Below are 16,724 nucleotides of genomic sequence, written 5' to 3' on the forward strand. Positions count from 1 at the left end.
TTCCCCCACCCCTGCGGCTTTCGGTCGCCCCGTTGACGCCACCAGGTGGGCACAGTTGGGCCACTCCTCCCACCGCTGCCCACACAGGGACCCGCAGCCGGCAGGCGAACATCCTGGGGAGCCTTTTTACCTTGCTACCTAGGACTGGAGAACCCAGAGAGGCCTTCCAGAACCAGGCACCAGGCTGCTCCGCTCCCCAGTCCCCTGCAGGCTCGGGCTGTACCTGCCCCTCCTCGTCCCTCCCGCTGTTTTTCTTCGGCTGACCTCTGGGCCCTGAATTCCATCCCTGGGGCTGGGCTGTTCCCAGCCAGCAAGGAGCAGAAAGGTGGGGGCACTCACCATTTCTACCCCACAGGCTCCCGCCGGTTTTGGTCCCAGAGATAATATCCGAAGGATAGAGAAGGAGAGGGAAAGCGGAGAGCGAGCTTTGAGGTTAAAAACAAAACAAAACAAAAAAACTGCGCTTTTAATTCCAGCTGGCCCCAACCCTGCCTGGGGCCATGCAGGGGTCATGCTGCTCCAGCTCCCCCCAGCCCTGCCTGGCTTGGGCTGCTTCAGGTGTCCTTAGCGAGACAGGACAGAATGGGGCCGGTTTTACTCATGATTTTGAAGTCTCCAGCTGTACCCCTCTTCTGGCTGCATCCCTCTTTCTGGTGTGTCCCTCTCCTGGTTTACCCCTTTTCTGGTGTACCCCTCTCCTGGCTGGTTCGCCAAAATGTAATATTGGGGTACAGGGGTTCAGGGTGCCCTCAGCTCCCCTGAGAGAACATTTCTCCAGGTTCTTGGTGTCCTGACCTCTCAAGAATGAGAGAGGGGACCATGGCGCAATGCACAGTAAATGCCGGACTTCAAAGTGTTTGTAGAAAGTGATTTATTTAGAGAGAGAGAAAGAAACAGCTAGCTCTCACTCAGAGAATCCAAAAAGATGGGATCCAGGAGAGGAAAGCAGCTTCCACACTGAGTGGAAGGGAATAGAGAGAGATGGAATTTAGGAGGGGAAAACAGGCTTCCACCAAGGGAGTGGTCATGGAAGGGGACTCCAGAGGGGAAATCCAGGATAGAGAAAAACAGCTTCCATGAGCACGAGAGTGTTTGTGGAAGGGGATCCAAACATGGAGTCTGAAGGGGTGTGGAAGAAGGAGACTTTTAACCTGGGAGGAACCCCCACCTTCTTTAAGACCTCAGGTCACCTGTAATCCCAGCACTTTGGGAGGCTGAGGCGGGTGGATCACGAGGTCAAGAGATCGAGACCATCTTGGTCAACATGGTGAAACCCCGTCTCTACTAAAAATACAAAAAATTAGCTGGGCATGCTGGCGCGTGCCTGTAATCCCAGCTACTCGGGAGGCTGAGGCAGGAGAATTGCCTGAACCCAGGAGGCGGAGGTTGCGGTGAGCCGAGATCGCGCCATTGTACTCCAGCCTGGTAACAAGAGCGAAACTCCGTCTAAAAAAAAAAAAAAAAAAGACCTCAGGCCAATGAAAGGAGTTCCTTAGAACTTCCGCTGGAGTGATTGACTCTTAGTTTCTTTCTGTGTCCTGGAAATTTAAACAAATTGTTAAATCTCCCATATGGAAAGAGATGGGAAGAGGGCATAGGAATTTTTTGCCCTTAAAACTACACCCCCTTGTGGATCTGGAAAGAGAACACCTTCCTTCACTCAGACACAGAATAAAGTAAAAGAGTGGGTTGGCGTGTCTGGGTAATTTATCTGAAAGAGTTAATGGCCAGCAACCCCAAGAGGCTGGCCCTCCAGGCCTTTATTTGGTACACATTAAATGACAAAGGCTTTGACTCAACACCTCTAGAGGGTAAAGATTAAAGGCCAGCTTCTGAGGTCAAAGCAAACACCTTTTGTGGGTAGAGGCAGTCAAGCATGGATGGGCAAAGGTTGGACTTAGGACAATAAGCCATTTAGATAAATTCCTTTGCATTTCACTGTTAACTACCCTATGCTTCAAGCCTCAAGATAGAAGAACTAGCTGCCTTAGGCCCATTCTTTCGTTTGAAGCCATGTAAACCAACTGGTCTTCTAACAGAATTTTGTGACTATTTGTGAATATTTTTTTCTTAATATTTTTGCCACCACCCTGACTGAAATACCACAGGAAATGGCACAAAATAGTTTTTATCTCTCAATTATCCATTTTTCAGAGGATATAAATAACCCTTTCATGTCCTAGTTTTATAGAGATGTCTCCTGTTAGAGATTCCATCGTATTTAGGCCTGGGGATTTATGTTCTTTTCCCTGTAGTCTTTAATCATTGAAACCGAAGCTCATGGTCTCCAGTATACATCAGATACCCTCAGGTTGCATAATTATGATAAAAAGCAGTTTTGCTTCTTATTTGACTTTCATGGTTTCACTTTAGAGAGCTCTACATGGATCTTATATTTTTTTGGTCAAGAGACCAATGAATTTTATTTATATGTAAATATTTTTGGCTGTGTTTTTCAAGATTTGTTTTCAATGTGGGGAGTAGGATGAGATATATAATCTTTCATCTAGGTATCATACAGGAAGCTGGGATTTGAATACACTAAAAATTCTAAGAACAAAAACAGTAGATTATATCAGCACAGAGAAAATAACTTGTACTTTTTAAACTCAATCAACACATTTTAAAATTTTATCACCTGATTTTTTTTAAGGATCATTTTCAACTTTTCAGTGGTAATTCAAATTTGGCAAAATATCAGATTGTTACATTAGACTCAATTTGCCTAATTAAATTGACCCACTTGCCTTACTTCTTTAACACACAAAGGTTTTCTATTTGTACAATGTAGCAAGCTAGTAAATTTCTACTAAAATCACAGCTAACTACATTTAACATGTATTAATTACGTAAAAATAACTTCTGAAACTGATTTTTACTTCCTAGCTGAAGCGTTTAAGAAGCATCTGCTTTGAAGTTCTTTCTCTTTTGTCTCAGTTTTATCAATCCTCTGTGGTTTATGATAAACCAGAATATTTCTCTAATTAATGAAAAATCTTCATTCATCAATGCATATGGATTATAAGACTTTTAAAAATTGAAGAATTTGTTTTTAATGTTATAATTTTATTGTGCTTCCAAAGTCATCTGGCAACAAATTGGCAATTTTCTTCCCTGAACATGGAATATAGGAGTCTAAAGAGGAATGTTTGTCATTAATATACACCAGATATTTCAACTCTTTAGCATCTGAGTACATGGTAAAGATTTCATTTTCTTGTCACCTTCCATGGGCAGAGACTTTTAAGTTGTTTTGGTGAACAAATTTTGAGCTGAAATAATGTGTGTCACTTCTGGGATTAGAGTTTACAAGTACTTTTTTAATGTCCCATAGCAATAAGCAATGAGATAATAGCTGCTCTGTCACACTGAGTTCCAGACTAATGTAGCATTTGAATGAAATAAATCTTAAATTTAGGGTTTCTTTGGTATGGCAGCATAACTTGGCTGATATGGAAGCCATTGCAGCCTAATAGATCAATTTTTTTTTGACATGGAGTATCATTCTGTTGCCAGGCTGGAGTGCAGTGGCATGATCTCAGCTCACAGCAACCTCTGCCTCCTCGGTCCAAGTGATTCTCCTGTGTCAGCCTCCCAAGTAGCTGGGACTATAGGCTCCTGTCACCACACCCAGCTAAATTTTGTATTTACTGATTTAGTAGAGACAAAGTTTCACCATGAATGGCCAGGATGGTCTCAATCTCTTGACCTTATGATCCGCCCTCCTTGGCCTCCCAAGGTCCTGGTATTACAGGGGTGAGCCACTGTACCCGGCCAACAGATCAATTTTATATCAATCTAATGCATCGAGTGTTATTGACAGAGGTAGGTAGAATAATGCTGTTTGAAAAACTCTGACCCTACCGTGAAAGCTCTCTTTCCCTCCCCCAGGAAGAGGCTCCCTTATTTCTCACTCTACATACAGCTCTAGCCTTCCCGCCCGGCCGCAGCCACCTCCCGCCCGGCAATCGGTTGACCAATCACCGCCCGCCTCATTAGCTCTTCCCAGTTTCCCGCCGCCAGGCTTCCCCGCCTCCCAGTTTCCCGCCGCCGGCTTCCCGGCCCAGCGGTTTAAACTGACCAACCGTTGCCCGCCACCTCAGCTCCCCCAGGCCTTCCCACTCCCTCAGCCCTTCAGCCCCCCCCCATAAAAGAGCTCTGCTCCTCTGAGCGGTGGGGCCATTTTCCTCTTCCTCCTGGCTGGTCGCCTGGAGGCTCTTTCCTCTCAATAAAGCCTGAACTTAAGGAATTTCCTCTAACCTGAGGTCCGGGTTTTTTCCGAACGAGCTCAGTCCTCCCGCAGAGGGTAGGTCGGATAAATGCCCTTTCTTCTTCAGTGCCAACCCTTTAATAAAAATTCTCACATTCTGTTCCCTGGAATTTTTGAGGCTGAAAACTGCAGTGAAAATGTGTTAGGTTACATGGCAAAGAGGAATTAAGGTAGCTGATGCAATCATTTTGCTAATCAACTGAACGGAAGATTGATTTCTTGGGATTATACTACTGGGCCTAATGTGATCATAAGTGTCCTTAAAAATGGAAGAGGGTGGCAAGAGGAGAAACCAGAGGAAGTGATGACCATAGCACACTGGAAGAGGAGATGCAGTGTTGGCTCTGAAAATTGAGGAAGGGTGCTACAATTGAAGGACTGCAGGTGGCTGCTAGAAGCTTAAATAGGAAAAGAAATAGAATCTTTCCTACAGCCTCCAGAGAAAGCTGTTCTGTGGCTACTTTGATTTTAGGCAAGAGTTATCTGTGATAGACTTCTGACCTCCAGAAATACGAGCTAATACATTTACCTTGGTATTGTAAGTCACTAATTGTGTGGTAATCAGTGGCATTTTCTTGTGTTCTTTGTAAAACTTACACTATCTGTATTTTACATATTTTATCAGCATTATTCAGAAATGTATTAATAAACACTTATAGAGTAACTATTATGATACCAAATTCAAAACACTTAGCTGTAAATTAAAGGTACAATAGTGAATAATGCAGACATATTTTCTTTAATCATAGAATAAATAATAATATAGAATTTACAGCATATAAACTTTATTAACCATAAAAGGAAGTTCATTGAAAATACTATTCAACATAAAAGATGACAGTAACATCTTCAAAATAAGTCATTTAATTGATAAAATTTTGTTTATATAAAGAAGATTTATTGGAGCAAATTCGAGAATGTTAGGCAGCAAACTCTTCTCCACACTTAAGTTCAATTGCAAAGTAGGCTTGTTTGCATATGTTTCATCACATTACATTTGATTCGCTGTTCTAGTCAGGTTCTCCAAATAAATGATGCTATGGGCTGGTATGGTGACTTATGACTGTATCTGAGTTTTAGCAGGCCAAGGAGAGAGGATTGCTTGAGAAGAATGATTCAAGACCAACTGGCCAACAGAGTGAGAGCCAGACTCTTAAAAAAAAATGAAAGAAAGAAGAAAGAAATTAACTGTGCACTTGTAGTCCTAGTTATTTGGGAAGGTGAGGCAGGAGAATCCCTTAAGCCAAGGTGTTTGAGGCTGCAGTGAGCTATGATCACGCCACTGCACTACAGTCCTTTTATTTTCTGTTCCATTTGTTTGATATTCTCTTCTCTTATTTCACTGCTTCTAAGAGACTTCTCTGACCCTCTTATTAGCCTAGGTTATCTAGTTATGTTTATGCTCTGGGTTTTAATTCCCACAACTACTATATATCAAAATAATATTAAAATAAAATATTTTTATGTGATATATAATAGAAAACAGGTACAAAAATAAGTGGAAGATGTAAGAGAGTATACAGAACATACAAAGGAAATAGAATTGGTTCATGACTAAGTCAAATATAAAGACCATATTTTAAAAAAATCATGACATTGTATAACATGTATTAAAGTATGCCAAAGGGAGGATAATTAGGTAAAATAATTTTCTTGGGAGAAATGTTGACATTCTCTGATGCTGAGAACATCTAGCAAACCCACTGGGAAAGACAGAAGTTGATATCCTCCTACTCAAGAATAGTGAGAAGTTTTCTTTCAGAAGACCACTCAGAGAAATTGACATGCATCCCCTTAAGCTGAGGTACTCTGCAAACTGGTGCCTCACTCATGCCTAAGCCAGCCTGTGTGGCCTATGTGGTGGCTGAATGATCAGGTAGATGCTAAGTTTGGCTATAGTATATTTCTGTTGGTGGTGAAGCAAGGGACTCTGGAACCATTACAAGTTATTTCCCTGAGTGACCAAGTATTTATTGCCTTTTGTCTTTACTAACTCCTAATTCCCTCTCTCCTATAGATACATTACCTGTAACACATGACTGGCACATAGTGAAAACACAATAAGTTGGACATTGAAGAGTGAGTTAATGCAAGAGGAGTTGACAAATTGATTTCAGTCCAGAAAAATAAGGTAATCCAAAATACGTGGTTTGTTTTTTTTTAAAAGGCAGAGACTTATAAAGCAAAAATAGATGGCATATTTTTTTCTAATTTTCCTAATATTTATATTAAGTAGATTAGTCATATTGTTAGCCCTGTGTCTCAAATTAGTTAAACAGCTCAGGAAGAAATAACTGTCTAGTAACAACAGAATTTTTCTTTTTTTTTTTTTTGCTTTTCCTCCTTTATTACATCATGCCAATTTAAAACATCATTTGAATTAAGTGATATGAAGGTCACTATTTTGTATACATGAAAGTACTAGATGAAGCTTTTTGAAAATTGGCATCTTTCCTTAATTATTCTTATTATTAACTGACGTACATACGTGTATATCCACATAATCTATCGATTGAAAGTTGAAAACAATTAAGTAAAAGCTGAGAACTTAATTTATCAGTTATAGTATCACAAAAATACACATGACTGATAAAGTCCCACTTTAAATCTTGTTTTCCATATTTTTTTCATTAATAGCATAGCTAATTTAATAGCCACACCTTGACCATGCAGCTTTTTTATGGAATCCACTTTCATTACAAGTCACAGTTTTGCCAAGTAAGCTTCAGGGGGAAATAATTAAATTTAATAGAAGCCACCTTCATTTTGAATCTGCCGTCAGTTTAAAGCCATGGGGAAAGGTAATTACATTTAATAGACACCATAGCTTCTAGACGAAGATGTACGGTATATGACGTTAATCATTAGCCCAACAGTCTGAAAAGTAAAAACTCATTTAGAACAAACTCCTTACAAGTAAACTAGACTGTCCCTTTACTTTTCAACTTATTAGAAGTAAAAAACGATGCTTATTTGGCTCTTAAGTATGTTATTGAAATTTTATTCTGAAGATCCAGTTCATTGATTTCAAGCAATGAAATGAAGGTAAATAGCATTTATGAATCCCATTGCAGTATTATTAACTCTTAAAGAAATATATTGATATAGTCTTTATCAAATATTCCTTAGGTTCAATAACATCTTTCTCCTTTCTAATTGCTGAGATTGGCACAATAAAATAAGCTGCTTTTTGAATCCATTCTTATATTAGTTTTAAAAAACTGCTGTGGTTTATGTAAATTAAAGATGTTTACTGAATTTCAGTATATAGGAGTTTTAAATCAGTGAAAGATCATAATAAATATGAAAGCAGAACATTCCCTTTTGGTAAACACATCTACAAGCCTGACTGCATTTCACTAAGCATTTTATAGGTTCATTATGCCATTTGGCTCACATTGAAGTCACCTTAGGTTTAATTTTTATTTTTTTCTTCATGGTGTATGAATAATTTTTGGCTTCTGTTTAGACATTTGATTTTAGAAATAGTTTTTGAATCAGATTTGGATAATGAGCTCATATAATGTTCCCATAAAATTAGAAGGAATTTCCCAAGGGTTTGTGAAATTAAAGGTGCACCTAGAATTAGCAAAATTTACAACACTATTTTAGAAACCTAGGATTATTACTTTCCATTGTTATTTCTATTCAACATGTTGGTACTTGTATACATTCTGACTAACATATACAAAGGGAGGCAAGGAACAGGTAAGTAAGAGAATGAACAGGAATTTTTTTTAGGATTAATGACAAGACAAACCTTTCAATCAAAAATAAAATTAATTCAAATAACATTTTTCCACTTACCGAAAGCATACTAATAGATATTTGTCAATTATTTAAGTAAATTGCAAAGGCATTCTTTTGTAGAAATAAAATGCTCTAGAAAGCATTTTAAGAAAATTATTAAAAATAATACACTCATATTATTAAAAATAAAATACTGACTATTTTAAATACAGTCAGTTTTTTACATTTATACTTCCCAGGTATTCTTTAAATTACCGGTATTTTATGAAATACCAATGTTGACTTCATATGGTTATCAAGTACATATTCAGAATCTATTGGTTAATAATCTTTAATAATGTCACTTACAGTTTTCAAGGGTTATATTTATAAGAGTCTTTCTAAGACTGTAACAAACAATTATTGGGGGTCAGCTTTTACTGGATTTTTAAAAACATTCATCATCATGTGAGGTCAAGTAAATAGTTAAGATTTGTCATATCATCAGTTGTATTGATTAGGTATCTATTGACATGCCTCAATTTTTTTAAAAAAGACATCCAAATAATTTTCTTCACATTTTCAAAAATATCTAAATTTGCAGTATTTCATTTACCCAAAACAACAAAATCCGAACGATTTTAAAACAAGCCCTCTAGTTTTCTGTATAAATTTATACACTGCTTGTCCTACATGTTTGCAACAGCACACAGATTTAATAGTAGTAAAGTCATTCTATTCAGCAACCTTTCTAGAAATCGAATTATGTAGTCCATGTATATAAATATAAAGGGGAATTTTATATTACTATTTAAAAGTTTGAAAGTCTTTCAAACTTCTTTATATTTAAAATGCTCTGTGTAATACAAGAATTTTGGAGTGTATTGAAACATATAATTGAATTTTTTTTCTTATAAATCACTATACACAGAGTTTTCCAATTTTCAAATATTGGAAGATAATACACTTTTATTGAATGATAGTATCTCAGAACTACTTTTTAACAGTTAAATGCTTACCCTTTATTTTTATTTTATTTTAGTTTTGCTTTTCCTAAATCCTGTGTGAAGAAATTACTATAAAAGCAGGTAAGAAACCACCAAAAAACAACTTGTTAACCCCATGCATTTATGAAATCCATTTGATTTAAAATAAAGATGATAAAACAGGTTATTTCTACTAAAATTATACAATGACAATTTAGGAATAACAGTAATATTTTAGAAGAACATTGTTGGTAATTTTTTAAGTATTGACAGATATTACTTGAAAACCAACATTCAAATAAGGTACCTGATATCATTATATGATAAAGATATATTTTACTTCTAGTGCTTTGCATAAATCTCTGAAACACCTAAAGCAAGTGCATCCAAGGTGCATTGTATGTTCTTAAGTTAGTTGTCTTATGAGTATATAGGAACTGAATAAGAGAAAAAATATAAATTTGCTAATGTGTATCCCAGGCCTGCTCATGTACTTCCTTAGTGTTAAACATTTTCTGCTATTGCTTCATCATTTCCCCGTAGGAACTTCTTTTTTTTTTTTTTTTTTTTTTTTTTAATTTTTTATTGGATTATAGGTTTTGGGGTACGTGAGCAGAGCATGCAAGACAGTTGCGTAGGTACACACATGGCAGTGTGCTTTCTTTTCTTCTCCCCTTCACCCACATTTGGCTTTTCTCCCCAGGCTATCCCTCCCCACCTCCCCCTCCCACTGGCCCTCCCCTTTCCCCCCCAATAGACCCCAGTGTTTAGTACTCCCCTTTCTGTGTCCATGTGTTCTCATTTTTCATCACCCACCTATGAGTGAGAATATGCGGTGTTTCATTTTCTGTTCTTGTGTCAGTTTGCTGAGGATGATGTTTTCCAGATTCATCCATGTCCCTACAAACGACACAAACTCATCATCTCTGATTGCTGCATAATATTCCATGGTGTATATGTGCCACATTTTTCCAATCCAGTCTATTATCAATGGGCATTTGGATTGATTCCAGGTCTTTGCTATTGTAAACAGTGCTGCAATGAACATTCGTGTACATGTGTCCTTATAGTAGAAGGATTTATAGTCTTTTGGATATATACCCAGTAATGGGATTGCTGGGTCAAATGGAATTTCTATTTCTAAGGCCTTGAGGAATCGCCACACCATCTTCCACAATGGTTGAACTAATTTACACTCCCACCAACAGTGTAAAAGTGTTCCTTTTTCTCCACATCCTCTCCAGCATCTGTTGTCTCCAGATTTTTTAATGATCGCCATTCTAACTGGCGTGAGATGGTATTTCAATGTGGTTTTGATTTGCATCTCTCTGATGATCAGTGACGATGAGCATTTTTTCATATGATTGTTGGCCTCATATATGTCTTCTTTCGTAAAGTATCTGTTCATATCCTTTGCCCACTTTTGAATGGGCTTGTTTGTTTTTTTCCTGTAAATCTGTTTGAGTTCTTTGTAAATTCTGGATATCAGCCCTTTGTCAGATGGGTAAACTGCAAAAATTTTTTCCCATTCTGTTGGTTGCCGATCCACTCTAGTGACTGTTTCTTTTGCCGTGCAGAAGCTGTGGAGTTTGATTAGGACCCATTTGTCTATTTTGGCTTTTGTTGCCAATGCTTTTGGTGTTTTGTTCATGAAGTCCTTGCCTACTCCTATGTCCTGGATAGTTTTGCCTAGATTTTCTTCTAGGGTTTTTATGGTGCCAGGTCTTATGTTTAAGTCTTTAATCCATCTGGAGTTAATTTTAGTGTAAGGTGTCAGGAAGGGGTCCAGTTTCTGCTTTCTGCACATGGCTAGCCAGTTTTCCCAACACCATTTGTTAAACATGGAATCCTTGCCCCATTGCTTGTTTTTGTCAGGTTTATCAAAGATTGTATAGTTGTATGTATGTTGTGTTGCCTCCGGTGCCTCTGTTTTGTTCCATTGGTCTATATCTCTGTTTTGGTACCAGTACCATGCTGTTTTGATTACTGTAGCCTTGTAGTATAGTTTGAAATCCGGTAGTGTGATGCCCCCCGCTGTGTTCTTTTTGCTTAGATTTGACTTGGCTATGCGGGCTCTCTTTTGGTTCCATATGAAGTTCATGGTGGTTTTTTCCAGTTCTGTGAAGAAAGTCAATGGTAGCTTGATGGGGATAGCGTTGATTCTGTAAATTACTTTGGGCAGTATAGCCATTTTCACGATATTAATTCTTCCTAACCATGAACATGGAATGTTTCTCCATCTGTTTGTGTCCTCTCTGATTTCGTTGAGCAGTGGTTTGTAGTTCTCCTTGAAGAGGTCCCTTACGTTCCTTGTGAGTTGTATTCCAAGGTATTTTATTCTTTTTGTAGCAATTGCGAATGGCAGTTCGCTCTTGATTTGGCTTTCTTTAAGTCTGTTATTGGTGTAGACGAATGCTTGTGATTTTTGCACATTGATTTTATATCCTGAGACTTTGCTGAAGTTGCTTATCAGTTTCAGGAGTTTTTGGGCTGAGGCAATGGGGTCTTCTAGGTATACTATCATGTCGTCTGCAAATAGAGACAATTTGGCTTCCTCCTTTCCTATTTGAATACCCTTTATTTCTTTTTCTTGCCTGATTGCTCTGGCTAGAACTTCCAGTACTATATTGAATAGGAGTGGTGAAAGAGGGCATCCTTGTCTAGTGCCAGATTTCAAAGGGAATGCTTCCAGTTTTTGCCCATTCAGTATGATATTGGCTGTTGGTTTGTCATAAATAGCTTTTATTACTTTGAGATACGTTCCATCGATACCGAGTTTATTGAGGGTTTTTAGCATAAAGGGCTGTTGAATTTTGTCAAATGCCTTCTCTGCGTCAATTGAGATAATCATGTGGTTTTTGTTTTTGGTTCTGTTTATGTGGTGAATTACATTTATAGACTTGCGTATGTTGAACCAGCCTTGCATCCCCGGGATGAATCCTACTTGATCATGATGAATTAGTTTTTTGATGTGCTGTTGCAATCGGCTTGCCAATATTTTATTGAAGATTTTTGCATCTATGTTCATCATGGATATTGGCCTGAAGTTTTCTTTTCTTGTTGGGTCTCTGCCAGGTTTTGGTATCAGAATGATGTTGGTCTCATAAAATGATTTGGGAAGGATTCCCTCTTTTTGGATTGTTTGAAATAGTTTTAGAAGAAATGGTGCCAGCTCTTCCTTGTGTGTCTGGTAGAATTCGGCTGTGAACCCGTCTGGACCTGGGCTTTTTTTGTGTGGTAGGCTCTTAATTGCTGCCTCAACTTCAGACCTTGTTATTGGTCTATTCATAGTTTCAGCTTCCTCCTGGTTTAGGCTTGGGAGGACACAGGAATCCAGGAATTTGTCCATTTCTTCCAGGTTTACTAGTTTATGTGCATAGAGTTGTTTGTAATATTCTCTGATGATGGTTTGAATTTCTGTGGAATCTGTGGTGATTTCCCCTTTATCATTTTTTATTGCATCTATTTGGTTGTTCTCTCTTTTCTTTTTAATCAATCTGGCTAGTGGTCTGTCTATTTTGTTGATCTTTTCAAAAAACCAGCTCTTGGATTTATTGATTTTTTGAAGGGTTTTTCGTGTCTCAATCTCCTTCAGCTCAGCTCTGATCTTAGTTATTTCTTGTCTTCTGCTGGGTTTTGAGTTTTTTTGGTCTTGGTCCTCTAGCTCTTTCAATTTTGATGATAGGGTGTCAATTTTGGATCTCTCCATTCTCCTCATATGGGCACTTATTGCTATATACTTTCCTCTAGAGACTGCTTTAAATGTGTCCCAGAGGTTCTGGCACGTTGTGTCTTCGTTCTCATTGGTTTTGAAGAACTTCTTTATTTCTACCTTCATTTCGTTGTTTACCCAGTCAACATTCAAGAGCCAGTTGTTCAGTTTCCATGAAGCTGTGCGGTTCTGGGTCGGTTTCTGAATTCTGAGTTCTAACTTGATTGCACTATGGTCTGAGAGGCTGTTTGTTATGATTTCAGTTGTTTTGCATTTGTTGAGCAGTGCTTTACTTCCAATTATGTGGTCAATTTTTGAGTAGGTGTGATGTGGTGCTGAGAAGAATGTGTATTCTGTGGATTTGGGGTGGAGAGTTCTGTAAATGTCTATCAGGTTTGCTTGCTCCAGGTCTGAGTTCAAGCCCTGGATATCCTTGTTGATTTTTTGTCTGGTAGATCTGTCTAGTATTGACAGTGGAGTGTTAAAGTCTCCCACTATTATTGTGTGAGAGTCTAAGTCCTTTTGTAAGTCATTAAGAACTTGCCTTATGTATCTGGGTGCTCCTGCATTGGGTCCATATATGTTTAGGATCGTTAGCTCTTCTTGTTGTATCGATCCTTTTACCATTATGTAATGGCCTTCTTTGTCTCTTTTGATCTTTGTTGCTTTAAAGTCTATTTTATCGGAGATGAGAATTGCAACTCCTGCTTTTTTTTGCTTTCCATTTGCTTGGTAAATCTTCCTCCATCCCTTTATTTTGAGCCTTTGTGTATCCTTGCATGTGAGATGGGTTTCCTGTATACAGCACACTGATGGGTTTTGGCTTTTTATCCAATTTGCCAGTCTGTGTCTTTTGATTGGTGCATTTAGTCCATTTACATTTAGGTTTAAGATTGTTATGTGTGAATTTGATACTGCCATTTTGATGCTAAGTGGCTGTTTTGCCCGTTAGTTGTTGTAGATTCTTCATTATGTTGATGCTCTTTAGCATTCAGTGTGATTTTGGAATGGCTGGTACTGGTTGATCCTTTCTATGTGTAGTGCATCTTTTAGGAGCTCTTGTAAAGCAGGCCTGGTGGTGACAAAATCTCTGAGTACTTGCTTGTTCGCAAAGGATTTTATTTTTCCTTCACTTCTGAAGCTCAGTTTGGCTGGATATGAAATTCTGGGTTGAAAGTTCTTTTCTTTAAGGATGTTGAATATTGGCCCCTCTCTCTTCTGGCTTGTAGTGTTTCTGCCGAGAGATCTGCTGTGAGTCTGATGGGCTTCCCTTTGTGGGTGACCTGACCTTTCTCTCTGGCTGCCCTTAGTATTCTCTCCTTTATTTCAACCCTATTGAATCTGACGATTATGTGCCTTGGGGTTGCTCTTCTTGCGGAATATCTTTGTGGTGTTCTCTGAATTTCCTGCAATTGAGTGTTGGCCTGTCTTGCTAGGTGGGGGAAATTTTCCTGGATGATGTCCTGAAGAGTATTTTCCAGCTTGGATTCATTCTCTTCGTCCCCTTCTGGTACACCTATCAAACGTAGGTTAGGTCTTTTCACATAGTCCCACATTTCTTGGAGACTTTGTTCATTCCTTTTTGCATTTTTTTCTCTAATCTTGGTTTCTCGTTTTATTTCATTGAGTTGGTCTTCGACTTCAGATATTCTTTCTTCTGCTTGGTCAATTCGGCTATTGAAACTTGTGCATGCTTCGCGAAGTTCTCGTATTGTGTTTTTCAGCTCCTTTAATTCATTCATATTCCTCTCTAAGTTATCCATTCTTCTTATCATTTCCTCAAATCTTTTTCAAATCTTTTCTCAAGGTTCTTAGTTTCTTTGCATTGATTTAATACATGATCTTTTAGCTCACCAAAGTTTCTCATTATCCATCTTCTGAAGTCTAATTCCGTCATTTCGTCACAGTCATTCTCCGTCCAGCTTTGTTCCCTTGCTGGTGAGGAGTTTTGGTCCTTTCTAGGAGGCGAGGTGTTCTGGTTTCGGGGGGTGTTTTCCTCCTTTTTGCGCTGGTTTCTTCCCATCTTTGCGGATTTGTCCGCTGGTCGTCTGCGTAGTTGCTGACTTTTCGATTGGGTCTCTGAGTGGACACCCTGAATGTTGATGATGAAGTATTTCTGTTGCTTGGTTTTCCTTCAACCAGTCTAGCCCCTTCGCTGTACGAGTGCTGAGGTCCGCTCCAGACCCTGCTTGTCTGGGGTGCACCTCTAGCAGCTGTGGCACAGCGAGGGATGCTACCAGTTTCTTTTTCTGCTATCTTTGTCCCAGGATGGTGCCTGCCTAATGTCAGTCTTTTGGATATAGAGGGGTCAGGGAGCTGCTTGAGGAGACAGTTTGTACTTTATAGGGGTTTAATTGCTGAGCTGTGAGCTGTGTTGTTCATTGAGGGCTGTTAGGCTGCTATGTTTGATTCTGCTGCAACAGAGCTCATTAAAAAAACCCTTTTTTTCTCAAATGCTGTGTTGAGGGGTTTGGGCTTTATTTTTGGATGTCCGTTGAGGTCCTGCCCAGCTAGGATGCAGACTAGCCACTGTTTGCCTGCCGAGGCTCCGCCCTGCTGTTGTGAGGCTCGCCCTGGCTCTGCTGTTCTGCTGTTCTCCACCACACCCTGCAGGGGAGTCTCTCTGTTGTAGCGGGTTGCCTCGGTGACGGCAGGCTGCGTCAGCAGTGGGCGTGTATCTCAGTAGGGACGGGTTGCCTCGGCAACGGCTGGCTGCGTCAGCAGTGGGCGTGTATCTCAGTTGGGGCGGGTTACCTCGGTAATGGTGGCCGCCCCTCCCCCTCAGAGCGTCTCGGGCTGTCTGCACGGGGCTTGTTTGAAATCGCGGTTTTGTTCGTCCCACTGGGCCAATCCTAACGCTCTGTTCCTGCAATCCCCTGGGCTGGCCCACTGTTCAAGTCTAGCTTAGTCTCAAGTCCAGCCCTCTCACGTCTCCAGTTGCCGGTTCAATGGGTCACCCGGACAAGTGCGCCTGTGGGGAGCGCTGGGTAGGGCCGGCTGCCGCCACCCCGGCTGCCTGCTTCGCCAGGCGTAATATCTGCCTGGCGTCCCGCGTCTCCTCTTCACTTGGGAATTTTCCCGTTCCGTGAGCAACAAAGATCAGTCTGGAAATGCAGCTCAGACTCACCTCTCTGCAGACACAACGAGAACTCCAGTCCTGGGTTGTTCTCACAGCGCCATCTTGAGTCCTCCCTCTCCCCGTAGGAACTTCTATGTGAAATGTTGTCTTTCCTCTAAGAGGTCTGCCTACTATGTCATGAAGTTCTGATACACTCCATTAGTGCTTTGCATGTATCTCTGTTGGTCATGTACATCATATTTATTCACTTCACAAATATTAATTGAAGACCTGTTATAAAGGAATACAGGAACTTCCACTTTCCAGTATTGAATACTGCAATAAACAAAATAAAATCCCTTCTCACCTGGATCACTAAGTATTTTAATGCTTTTTGTGCATCTGTTCATCTCATTCCTTAAGGACTAAACTGCTATTTTGTTTATCTATTCTATTCATTTTTGATTCATGATTACCCATGAATTATCCATACATGGGTTAGTATTCAGCATAGTGTAAGTGGGTACAACAAAGAGCTGCAAGAATAAAGTGCTCAAAGGATACAGAAGTTTATTTCACTGTTAAGTAACAGTAGAAAGGATAATGGGCAATTCTTGGCAAGCAAGTGATTTTGCTGCATGAGATTGTCCAGAGACCCAGACTCTACACGTATTGTTGCTAAGCTATTCTCTAGAGCATGAAACATATAATGCAAGCCAAATATGAAATTACATATTTTTCTAGTAACTACATTTTAAAAAGTAAAGAGATAACATTTTAATACTGTGTTTTATTTATCCTCATATATCCAAACTACTATAATTTCAACATATAGCAAGTATAAACCAAATTATTTTACCTTTTCTATACTATGGCACCAAAACTGAGTATTTTACACTGAAAATTTTTGCAATTCTGAACTAAACACTGAGTTCAAGCCTGTGTCTGCCATTTTGGAAAATGCAGTCA

General features: G+C 39.3%; 2 long non-coding RNA genes across 9 annotated transcripts in view; one reads left to right on the forward strand and one right to left on the reverse strand.

Moving 5' to 3' along the window:
• LOC144579000 (uncharacterized) overlaps window positions 1-2,640 on the reverse strand; it is a 72,688-nt gene extending 70,048 nt beyond the window's left edge. The window contains exon 1 of the long non-coding RNA XR_013525719.1: window positions 340-2,640. This is a non-coding gene — a long non-coding RNA (uncharacterized LOC144579000). The remainder of the gene's footprint in view (window positions 1-339) is intronic.
• Window positions 2,641-4,060: 1,420 nt separating this feature from the next.
• The window catches only part of LOC118152959 (uncharacterized), a 328,047-nt gene continuing 315,383 nt past the window's right edge, over window positions 4,061-16,724 (forward strand). For all 8 annotated transcript variants that reach the window (XR_013525713.1, XR_013525710.1, XR_013525709.1 and 5 more), the window contains exons 1-3: window positions 4,061-4,306; window positions 6,288-6,401; window positions 9,042-9,087. This is a non-coding gene — a long non-coding RNA (uncharacterized LOC118152959). The remainder of the gene's footprint in view (window positions 4,307-6,287; window positions 6,402-9,041; window positions 9,088-16,724) is intronic.

This window comes from Callithrix jacchus, chromosome 1 (assembly GCF_049354715.1).
Source record: "Callithrix jacchus isolate 240 chromosome 1, calJac240_pri, whole genome shotgun sequence".
Lineage (NCBI taxonomy): Eukaryota > Metazoa > Chordata > Mammalia > Primates > Cebidae > Callithrix > Callithrix jacchus.